Source organism: Adiantum capillus-veneris, chromosome 25 (genome assembly GCF_014529385.1).
Source record: "Adiantum capillus-veneris isolate H3 chromosome 25, ASM1452938v2, whole genome shotgun sequence".
NCBI lineage: Eukaryota > Viridiplantae > Streptophyta > Polypodiopsida > Polypodiales > Pteridaceae > Adiantum > Adiantum capillus-veneris.
In genome coordinates, this window is record NC_140955.1 from 33,399,608 (window position 1) to 33,411,659 (window position 12,052).

Consider the following 12,052-nt stretch of genomic DNA (forward strand, 5'->3'; position numbering starts at 1 on the left):
AAAGGTGGTTTGATAAAGAATGTCAAGATGCTCGAAAGTCCTTGATAAAGCTTGATGCAACTATGGACAAAGACAACTATCAAAGTCATTTGCATACATACAAGGCATTGATTCAAAAGAAGAGAAGAAGATGGGAAGTAAAGCAACAAGAATTTCAAGTCCAAGAAAAGGCACATGCATGTGGAAGATTTTGGAGAAACTTGAGAGGCAAGCGGGTTGAGAATTTTGGTAACTTGAGTCTAGTGGATATGTACACACATTGTAGGCAATTATATGAGCAAGAAAATACTGAAAAAATGCCATTTTATGGTTCACTCCCATGTATGCCGTTTTTTTTTACTATTGAGGATGTATGCGGTGGCTTGAAAAGTTGGCCACTCGCAAAGCGGGAGATCTTCAAGGTATCAAGCCGGAGATGATCAAATGGACGGGGGATTTTACCCATGAGTGGATGTGTGATATGTTCAACCTTGCACTTCAACATGGTATGCCTTATGATTGGAGTACTAATTGGGTTAAGCCTTTGCATAAAGGAGGGGATGTAAAGAATGTAAGCAACTACCGGACTATAATGATTGGGTCTCTTATGGCAAAGTTGTTTGGGTGCATAATGGAGATGAAATGAGTGATTGGGCTGAAGAGAATGACAAGCGTGCAAAGGGACAAGGGTTTTCGTCGATGCCATAGCACCATTGATCATCTTGTCACTCTTTGTGTTCTCATGGAGGAAAGTCGGTTGAAAGGCAAGCGATTGTATTGTTGTTTTTGGACTTTAAGAAAGCCTTTGATATGATTCCACGTAACAATTTGTGGAGAAGGATGGAAGAACTCCAAGTGCCAAGTGAGTTTATGCTTGCGGTTTCTCGAATCTATGAGAAGTGTTTGTCAATTGCGCATGGGAAGAAAATTTCAGGTCACCAACTCTCTTTGGTCTATGCATCGATCAATTGGAACAAATGGTACTTGACTTTATGCAAGAAGAAGGCATTGAAGAGGTCACTATTTGCAATGCGGTAATCATGCTTTTGTTGTATGCGGATGATGTAGTGCTTCTAGCACACACTTTAGAAGATGCACAAAAGCTTATGGTTGTCCTTGAGAACTTTTGCTTGCATAGTGGGCTGATTGTAAATGAATCCAAAACAAAGGTTATGCTTGTGAAAACCAACCATAAGGAGAAGCCATGCATTGTGTACAACAACGAGACACTTGAAGTTGTTGAGAGCTTTAAGTACCTTGGCCTTGAGGTTCCATCCAATCACAAGTGGCATGAATGTGCTATGCGTCGTTTGGAAGCGGGAAGAGAGCATATTATGCATTTGAAAACATGTGTAATGTGGGAAACATCAAGTGTTGGGTTCTCAGAAGTATCTTTTTGATGCATTGGTGACACCGGTTCTTCTTTATGGAGTTGAAGTGTGGGGCGAGAGCATCTCAAAGTCTACTTGGAAAGAGTTTGAGAATGTCCAAAAGCGTTTTCTTACAAACTTTCTCCAAGTTAAGACACAAACACCATATATGCTCCTACTTCTTGAGTCGGGATCTCTTCCAATTGAGGTTATGGGCATGGAAAAGGTTGTGGAGTACATGATAAAGATGCGTCAAAACCCCTCACATCGACTTCCTACAATTGCATGGGAAGCAAGCAAAAAAGTTCAAAAGACGCATAAAAGCAAGATCTTGAGCACAGGATGGATGCAAGACATAAGGAAGTGCTTTGGGAGATGGGATGCATTACACTTGCTACATGATGCTTCAATTGACTCTCAAGTGAATGAAGCTTTTCTACAACGCCAATGTATTACGGCTTGGGAGAAATCCGGTGGGTCACGCTTCATACATTACACAACCTATATTGCCCCCAACTACAAAACCATGTTCTTCGCTGAGAGAGGAAACCGTACTCACACTTACATGCTTGAGCCTATTCCCTTGTCCGCGATACGCACTATCGCAGCAATTCGGCTTAGCTCCCATTTCCTTCGATGCGAGATAGGGCGTTGGGGCAATGGAGAAGAGTCAAATCGATTGTGCACATTATGCTCACTGCAAGTTCGAGAGTCTGAGTACCACACACTACTAGAGTGCTCAGCTTTTGATCACATCCGAACTTGCTTCTCTCACATTTTCAGCCATAACTTAGACCTACACACTTTCCTCTCCCAGCCAAAATGTGGGCTCTCCATTGCGACTCTCATCACTACAATTTTGGAGCATCGAGAGTCACTCATCAGCCATACACATACTACATCACATGTAACTTTGGTCCCATAGGTCATATTTGACCTCCGAGGACGATAATAAAATCTATCTATCTATCTATCTCCCCCCTACATACACACACACACACACACACACCGCTCTATCTCTCTCTTTCGTACATACACACACACACACACACACACACCGCTCTCTCTCTATCTCTATCTCTTTCCTACACACACACACACACACGATGTGGAGAGAGAGAGAGAGAGAGAGAGAGAGAGAGAGAGGGAGGGGGGGGGGGGGGGAAAGTGGCATAATACCTGCTACGCAGGTTTCGGCCAAGATCTGAGAACGCACGCGTTGAGGGCGAAAATGGCCCCTTCGCGTGGGTTCGGCTTGTTTTTCCCCAAATTCTTTGCGTCGAGATGTCCGTCGATATACGCGTGGAAAACTTTACCTTTCTACACTTATATCCACAGGTATATCGACGCAGATATCGACGAATGGTAAGAATGTCGATATGGACGTGGAAAGGCACGGGCGTCGATATATAAGGCGTCGATAACTTTGGGTTATGTTGTAGTGTTTGTGTGCATCTTGTGGGATTTGATGACTTAAAGGCACGTGGCAAGGAATATTCCATGGCCATGCAACCAAGGTTGTTGGTCCAAGGATGCCTATTCCAGTGCAGAACCCTTTCCATGAAAGGTGTGGACCAAAGGATAGGGCAAGATCTTCAACCGATGAAAAATGGCTTTGAATGAGGAATCTAATCCTCTAATATGAATAAATCTTTAATAGGCTACAAAGAGCTTTACAAGGGTTTCATCATAGAGGAGAATGAAAATGAGTCTTTAGACAACCACTATTTAGAGAGTGAGTTCACGTGAGAGATGGGCAAGGATTTCATTCATGTCTTTACGTAAAGTGTGAAGTGGTAATAACTCATGTTATTAACACCCCATGGGAGTGTTAATAACATCAAATTCACATTAACCTGTTGAACCGGGAGTTCTTGTTTGCACATCAAGATATTTGATTTGCTCGGCATTCCCCCTTCGTAGGCCGGCCGGCTCGAAATTGCCTTCAAATTTTCAAAGAGGCGTCAAGTCTGGAGGGCCTATATAAACAATGGTCCATACTCTGATACACCCCTTTTGGCACACTATCTAGTGTCCTCACTAGAGCTATTATGCTTGAGCTTTATCATGTAAATTTTTTGCATCATTTTTCCCCTATAGAAACATCCAGGTATAGTTACCTCCCTTGGGTGTCTATCCACCTGGAAGCCGGTTAAGGTAGGAAGCATTCTTGTGGAGGTTTTATGTGGTTCAAGTGCTTGGAGATCATTTCTATTGTTGGATTTGAGCGCTCATCATAACTACACCATCATACTTGTATTTTACAACTAGCTACCTCCCCTAGGTGTCTATCCGCCTGGAAACAGGTTTGGGTAGGAAGCATCCTTGTGGAGTATTTAGGTGGTGCATGTGCTTGGGGCTCATTTCTATTGTTGGAATGGAGCGCTCCTCATCACTGCACCAATTTTATGCTATTTTGCTTCTTCTTTTTATGCCTACATATCACTTTTGTCAGTGTATTAGGTGGTGGTTATGTGAGGCTCAGTTATCAATTATTTGGGAGGATAGTTGAACCCCCTTCGTGGTCACATGGATCCTATTATGCCAGCTCAATTCTATCGAGCACACCCTTTTGTAGGGCATGGTTGCACAACGGAGCTTGCAAAATAAGTTAATGCTTGATGTCAAAGTGCCTCACGTTTATGCAGTTTGGACTTGCTGGCAACGTGACCAATTGAGAGTGGATATAAATTATCACGTGTAGCTTTTGGATTGTAAGGTATGGGTTTTGTCCTAGAGTCACTAGAGTGTGAGTGAATGAGACAAAAGGTGGAATTATCCCACAGGTAAAGGTCTAAAGCTGTAGAGCTACTTAAAGCTCCTTTCGTGAATAAACAATCATTCCAAGTTTGCATCACATGTCTCTTGTTTATGGTGAGCTTGTGATGGGTTAGCCTACTACTCAAGGTCGTGTTTATGAGTCCAAGTTAATCTATCTTGGAACCTAATTTGCTTGAGTAACAATCTAGCCTAATACACTCACTTGTGTGCACAATGTTTGTCTATCATGCGCCTTAGCTAGCACGGTCCCATTCCCATCAAGTGGTATTAGAGCTATGGTGTGCTAGCTAGGTTTATTGCTATGCATTTGTGTGTTAGTGTGATTAGAATACCTTAATTATCATTAGCAAGATCCATTAGGTTTACTCTCACCAATTCAATCCTTAGCCTCTCTCTTCTACCCTTCTATTGCATATCTCATGCCTAATAAGTATTCCATTGGCTAGAATGAGCATGTTCTTGAGTTAAAGACTCTTGGGTCACTACTCACTGGCTAATTGGAAGCCTAATTAGCATAGAGTTCATTAGTTTATCATATTGCATTCAAGCCTACTTCCACTCATCTTGCATCAATAGCTACTCCTCACTTTAGCAAAATTGGCACTTGCAATTGGTGTGTGTACGTAGCCCATCCCAAGAGCTTTTATTTGAGCCTATGTATGCCAATTTTGAGTTAAATCTCAAGATTTAATGCCCCAATTGATTTTTCTTAATCAGCTTGCTCTCTGGATTTTCTTCTACAGATCCTCAATTGAGAAGTGTGTGTGTGTGTGTGTGTGCGTGTGTGTGTGTGTGTGTGTGTGTGTGTGTGTGCGTGCTTTAGAGCATTCAATGCTCAAGGCACCTTTTGGGTGAAGCAAAGGAAAACAAAAATCATTTTGTCTGCTGAGAACATGGGACAAGGCCTTATTCTTGCGGAAAAGGGCCTCCAAATTAGGTGCCTAGTGGGTCGCATGTCAAAGATTTTGTCATGGGGTTTGATTGTTTGCAAATGACCAATTGAATATGATCGACTATGTCCCGAAGCCCATGCCGATGGCTCTTTGTGTCTGCAGTTCCGACGACACACCCTGTTGGTGCCCACATTCCTGGTCCGATCGGCGAACTCCACCCTGTGGGCGGTAAGCTACAATGTGTAATATTTTGGAGTCTGTCCTTGTAGGGGGCCCTTTCCCACGAGATGTGCTTCAAAAAGGCCTTTATAAGGCCCCTTTCCCCCTAAGGAGATGCTCTCACAAAGATCTTTCAAAGACCCAACTCCAACAAAATAGAACCACCATCTTTTGACCGTAGGCTCCAAGATCCAAGCAAATATAGCCTCGAGCAAAAGCTTCAAGAGGGGATTTATTGTTGTACTTTTTTCAGTCACATCTTAATATCATTGCCGGAAACCCCTACAAAGGCCTAAACTAGCCATAAATCAACCATGAGAATGACTCTAGCAAATACAAGTGATATTGTTACAAATAAATCAATGCAACCAATTGGTGTTTTCACTTCCAATGTCTGACATTTAGGAGACATTGCATGGTGACAAGAACCTATATATGATAACATACAAGGTTAAGGGGCCATGATACTGCTCCATGTAGGAGTAGAGATGGAGTTAGTCATTCAAGGATATGGCAGCAATGTATGTTATGGAGATACAAGCAAAATTCAGGTTTGTAATGTGCTTCTAAACCTCCATGCCTATGTGTTTGCTTGGTCGATAGAATCAGTATATGGGATAGGGCACGACTTTTGTTCCTTATTATTTTTGGGGAGACATAGTGTCAACTCTCCACTATACTTTTGCATGCCATTTTTGAGTGACTCACACTATTTGATCTATATTGTTTCTCTTTTGCTTATTTTATGCATAAGTTTAACTACTCATGTTGTTTTGTTCTAGCTCAACAATAGTGGATTCCTTTGCATTCCAAAGTTAGAGGATACCATTGCTCGTTATCCGGGCTCCTAGTACATTTCAATCTTTACAATTTGCATGGCTTCTTGTTCACTAGTTTTACAATATGTTCTTGCTTATTATTGTTGTACTTTCTTTTAGTCACATCTTAATATCATTGCCAAAACCCCGTGTCAAGGCCTGAATTGGCCATAAATCAACCATGGGAATGAGTATAGCAAGTTAAAGTGATATTATTGCAAATAAATCATTACTATTCGGTCTTTTTGCTTCCAATGGACAATAGTTATTACAAGACATTGCATGGTGACACAACAACATGTATATTTGTGGACTTGGTGATGCAAAGAGATGTTATACAACGAGGATAGCTAACAACTACCAAGCCGTAGTAAGGAGATAGTAGGGACATTCATGTAAGGCGGTGACGGTATTAATGAGCATTACAGTCTGTAAGTTGCAGTCAGCTTGGCATTTTTCATGCATTTTGTAAATTGTAATGGATGAAAATTTACTTGGTTGGCCTAAAACGGTCTTGTACAATCCAACAAGAGGTTGCTCCATGTAGCCTCAATCTTACCTATCAAAGAAGTACCCACATCGTATGCTTTTCAGCTTAAATCTTTGCATGTAACAACATCGTATCCTCCCTGGGTCTCCAAGACTAGTTCCAATAATTTAGTGGAACTACTTTTCAACTAATACAACAACTACATTTAGTGCAGTTTTGACGCACACCCTGCTCGTGCCCACATTCCTCGTTTGATCGACGGACTCCACTCGGTGGGCGGTAAGCTGCAATGTGTAATATTTTTTAGTATGCCCTTGTAGGGTCTCCCTCCCCACGACTTGCTGCTTCAGAAAGGCCTTTACAAGCCCCTTTTCCCCTAAGGAGACGCTCTCACAAAGCTCTCTCAAAGACCCAATTCCCACGGAATTGAACCACCATATTTTGACCTTCGGTCCAAGATCCAAGAAATATAGCCTCGAGCAAAAGCTTCAAAAGGGGATTTATTGTTGTACTTTCCTTTAGTCACATCTTAATATCATTTCTGAAAACCCTACAAAGGCCTAAACTAGCCATAAATCAACCATGAGAATGAGTCTAGCAAATACAAGTGATATTGTTACAAATAAATCATGCAACCAATCGGTTTCTTTTCACTTTCAATGGATGGACAATTAGGAGAGAGTCATTCAAGGATATGGCAGCAATGTATGTTCAACGATACAAGCAAAATTCAAGGTTTGTAATTTGCCTCTAAACCTCCATGCCTATATGTTTGCTTGGTCGACAGAACGAGTCTATGGGGCAGGGCACAACTTTTGTTCCTTATTATTTTTGGGGAGACATAGTGTCAACTCTCCACCTTAGTTTTGTAGGCTATTTTTGAGCGACTCACACTGTTTGATCTATATTGTTTCTCTTTTTCTTATTGCATAATGCATAAGTTTAACTACTCATGTTGTTTTGTTATAGCTCAACAATAGTGGATTCCTTTGCGTTCCAAAATAAGATGATACCATTGCTCGTTATCCGGGGCTAGTAATACATTTTAATCTTTACAATTTGCCATTGCTTTTTGTTCACTAGTTTTACAATATGTTCTTGCTTAAAGGAGATAGTGGCGGCGTTCATATAAGGTGGTGACGATATTAATGGGCATTACGGTCTGTAAGTTGCAATCAGCTTGGCATTTCTCATGCACTTTGTAATTGCAATGGATGAAAAGTTACTTGGTTGACCTAAAGCGGTCTTGTACAATGCAACGAGGGGTTGTTTCGTAGCCTCAATCTTACCTGTCAAAGAAGTATCCGCATCGTATGCTTTTTAACTTAAATCTTTGCATGTAACCGCATTGTATCCTCCCATGGTCTCCCAGGGTTCCAATATTTAGTGGAACCATTTTCAACAAAAAACGTGGAAAAACCAAATTTGAAATATGAGTAAATGGGTCACGATTTAAGCTTTAATCTTATGTGACGTAAACGATGAGGTCGGACGCATAACCTGCTCCTACCCGGCTCTCGTTCTTGGTCTGCAAGGCAGAGCTAGTCTTTTGTAGCTCTATAAATTCAGAAAAGCATTGTACCAAAACACAGCACGCCATGCAAGCATCCCGACAAGGCCATTTATATATTATGGATAGCAGCTCTGATGCCACCCCCCACGCCTTGGTCGTTGCATCCAGTGGGCAAGGCCATGTCGTCCCGGCCATGCTCCTCTCGGAATCGCTCGCCGCCCTTGGCTTCAAGGTAAGCTTCATCTACTTCTCCTCCTCCTATGCCAGGCTCAAAGAGCGGAATAGTCTTGTTCTCCCTAGCCCAGATCTAAGGGGAGACACTCTATCTACGACGAGCACATGCTGCACCGGCGAGCATTGTGAAAAAAATACAGGTCCCACCATTGTAAGTGATGGCATTGAGGTAGGCAACTCAGCTCCTACTTTTGATGGTAGCGTAGCGGCGGTGGTGATGGTGGTAGAGGTAAAATTTTCATCTATGTGCTCGAGGATGCCTTCGAACCGGGCGACATTGATAAACACTTCTCTGTCACCCCTTCCATGAAGGAGAACTTGTTTAATCTATTGTTGAGCTGCGAGAACAGGGTGACCCACCTACATGCCTCATCGGCGACTCCTTCAGCCCTTGGACACTTGAGGTTACCCAGCGTGCCGGCATCCCTCGAATTGAATTATGGACATCCAATGCCATGGGACTACTTATGGTCTTCAATCTTGAGGTCCTCTACTCTGATGGCATCTTCCCTGAGAAAGGTTTCTATTTGCTCTGTCTTTCTTGGGCTATTCCAGGGTATTGAGCTTGTCTTTGATTGGTCTGTTGCTCCTCATGCTGAATCACGTCATACTTAGTTATTGTTGTGAAAGCTGTATAAATGTTTGTAGCATTCATAAACATGTTACATGACTTTAAGGCAAGTCATCAGATATGCGAATGCCCATGAAATTTCTGTCATCCATTTTTCATTTGCAAATGCTGAATCACGTCATACTTAGTTATTGTTGTGAAAGCTGTATAAAAGTTGTAGCATTCATAAACATGTTACATGACTTTAGGCAAGTCATCAGATATCGAATGCCCATGAATTTCTGTCATCCATTTGTCATTTGCATAGGTTCTCCTTCGAGGAATATTATCCAGGCAACATGTCGACTGAATTTTATGTCATGACGATTGAATTTAGTTTTTATCACTAGCTGATGTCATCTTTTGCAATGTGGATAGGATCCCCCACCCAGTGGAAGAGCAAGACCCCTTTGATGCTAACTCATATTCCAGGCCTTCCACCATTCTCATCTGAGCTTGTACCGCAAGATCTGCGATTTGCGCTCATCAAATCAATTTGTACAATTCTTTCTGGAGGTGGCTTCATGTGTGAAGTCTAGCGAGAGAGTTCTGATCAATTCCCTGTTGGAGCTTGAGCCTGATGCATTTAAGTCATTTGAAGCTCACGGAATTTCCAGCTATGCGATCGGCCCCTTACGCACACAGATGAAGACGGAAGATAATGCCCAGACCGAATGCCTATCATGGCTCAACTTGCAAGCAGAGTCGTCCGTCATCTACGTTGCATTCGGTAGTCTTGCAAAGTTGTCTGTAGAGGAGATACAAGAGCTTGCTGTTGGGCTAGAGGCAAGTGGGAGTCCCTTCTTATGGGTCATAAGAGAGGATGCAGTTACAATGGAAGAGCTGCCTCAAGTGCTCCCGGAAGGCTTCCTTGAGCGGACAAGGGGCAAAGGAATGATTATAAGCTGGGCTCCCCAAGTAAGGGTGCTAGCACACAAAGCGGTTGGAGGCTTTTTATCTCATTGTGGCTGGAATTCAACAGTGGAGAGCTTGTGGGCGGGTGTTCCTCTTCTATGCTGCCCGCGCTTGCGGAGCAGAGGTTGAACTGTCACTACCTTTGCAATGTGTGGGGGGCAGGATTGGAGCTGAGGTGCACGGAGACCGGTGGCTTAGACAGAAGCTTTGTGGAGGTTGGAGTGAAAGCATTGTTGCAGGGGAAGAGGGTCATAAAGCTAGAAGCAAAGCGCAAGAGATCATGCACATTATTGAGAAGACTACCCAACAAGGAGGACAGTCTTTTAGCAACTTGCAAAAGTTATATGATGATATGAGAGCACTCTGCTCAAAGCCCTCAAAGTAGTGCCATGGATAACACCCTCATTGATTCAGTCAAGAAAGCTAATTTTATATAGCAAGTAGGGTCTTGTATGTATATTCCTCTACTTAAGTTTCCTCCCGGTGGAAATGAGAAGAGAGGTGTTGGATGCTTAGAAAAACAGATGATGCATCATATATTCTTTATATGTTATTTCTGAACGTGGCTTAGCACATATACAAGTATTACTTAAGGGCAGGCAATCAACTTTACTGTGGAGTATAATGCTGTTAAGAGCAAGAGAAAAACCACATAACACCTCAACTTTGCAAAAAAGAGTGTTAAAATTCTGATAACATAGCTCAAATTTCTTGAATTTCACAGTGCCCTACACAAGAGGATGAGAAAGAGAGTGGCATCCACTACTCAATGCTGCTCTTTCGAGAAGTAGGAAGACACATGAAAACCTCTCTGTGGAGCTTGATCTTGCCCAAGGTTAATCATGTAATGTATGTGCAAATTCACAAGAATTTTGGACAAATACTCACCACATAGCTCAAATTTCTTGAATTTCACAGTGCCCTACACAAGAGGATGAGAAAGAGAGTGGCATCCACTACTCAATGCTGCTCTTTCGAGAAGTAGGAAGACACATGAAAACTCTCTGTGGAGCTTGATCTTGCCCAAGGTTAATCATGTAATGTATGTTGCAAATTCACAAGAAGTTTTGGACAAATTCTCACAGTAATTCCCACATTGTGATTTTCCTCAACATCATGAGCTTTTGCGAGGGAGGCACTGCATACCTAGCTAGGTACGATTGGGGGCAAGGGCCGACGCAACATCATGAGCTTCTGCGAGGGAGGCATTGCATACCTAGCTAGGTACGATTGGGGGCAAGGGACCGTCGGCCCTGTGGGGGGTCGGTGGTCCTCTGCCCCCAATCATACCTAGCTAGGTATGCGGTGCCTTTCGAGCAGAAGCTCATGATGTTATGCATTGTATGGAAAACACTAACAAAGACTCCGTTTTCCTACATGAGAAAATTTCTAAATCTTCTTTCTAGTCCATATTGGTGGCTTCTCAAGTTTATTGGAGAGAATCTAATAAGATCCCTTTCCTAGCCAGTCGATACGAAGTAAAATACTCTCCAAAATCAACATGTAGTGCGGCGAATTCGAACCTGGGAGCTGGACGATGATCGTTTCGCCTAAGCCATGCGGACGAGCATCAACGTTGTCAATGACCAGACACCCAATGTTTAAACAAAATGATGAAGGCCCCCCCTACTGTCGCGCGCTCGCTTCCCCCTGCTGCTCATGCCACCCCCTATCGTCTGTGACTCCGGCTCGGCTGTTAGCAACTGACAATCCGCCATCATCGCCTGCGTCAAGCCCTGCCCCATCCCTCCTCCTACCTCGCATACCCGACTGTTCTTCTGGTAATCGACTTTCGGTTTAAGGGTATCTCGGGTAGATACCCAATAATAAAACAATTTGCAGTATGTTTGACACAAGTAAAACGCAAAAGGAACTTTGTAAGACAAAAAAAAGCTAAAAACGCTGCACGTAGGGGAATTAACCCTGAAGTCGCTTGACAGAGCTCATCCGATGCAAAACTCAAAATTAAAAGCAAGGGCTTGACTCCCCTCGTACCAACGATACTTGGCCAAGTGAGAACGCAAATTTTTGAAGGGTTTTTGACCCTAAGTCCTCCAAAAACTCAACGATGGCGGCGAGCAGTCTGCGCAGGAAAGCAGAGACGGAGAGAGAGAACGCAGCGCCCGCGCGCGTGTGTGTAGGGGAGTCTTTACAGGGCAGATTTTCCTCCTCCTTCATGGCCCTTTGTCTACATCCCACCCAAGACTCGTTAATTGAAGCTCTATACCAC

General features: G+C 43.0%; 1 pseudogene across 1 annotated transcript; it reads left to right on the forward strand.

Annotated features, from left to right (window-relative positions):
* Positions 1-8,093: 8,093 nt before the first annotated feature.
* LOC147424682 (UDP-glycosyltransferase 85A3-like) lies at positions 8,094-10,420 on the forward strand (annotated as a pseudogene). The gene is made up of 2 exons (XR_015186429.1): positions 8,094-8,816; positions 9,286-10,420. The product of XR_015186429.1 is annotated as a UDP-glycosyltransferase 85A3-like (transcript).
* Positions 10,421-12,052: the final 1,632 nt, after the last annotated feature.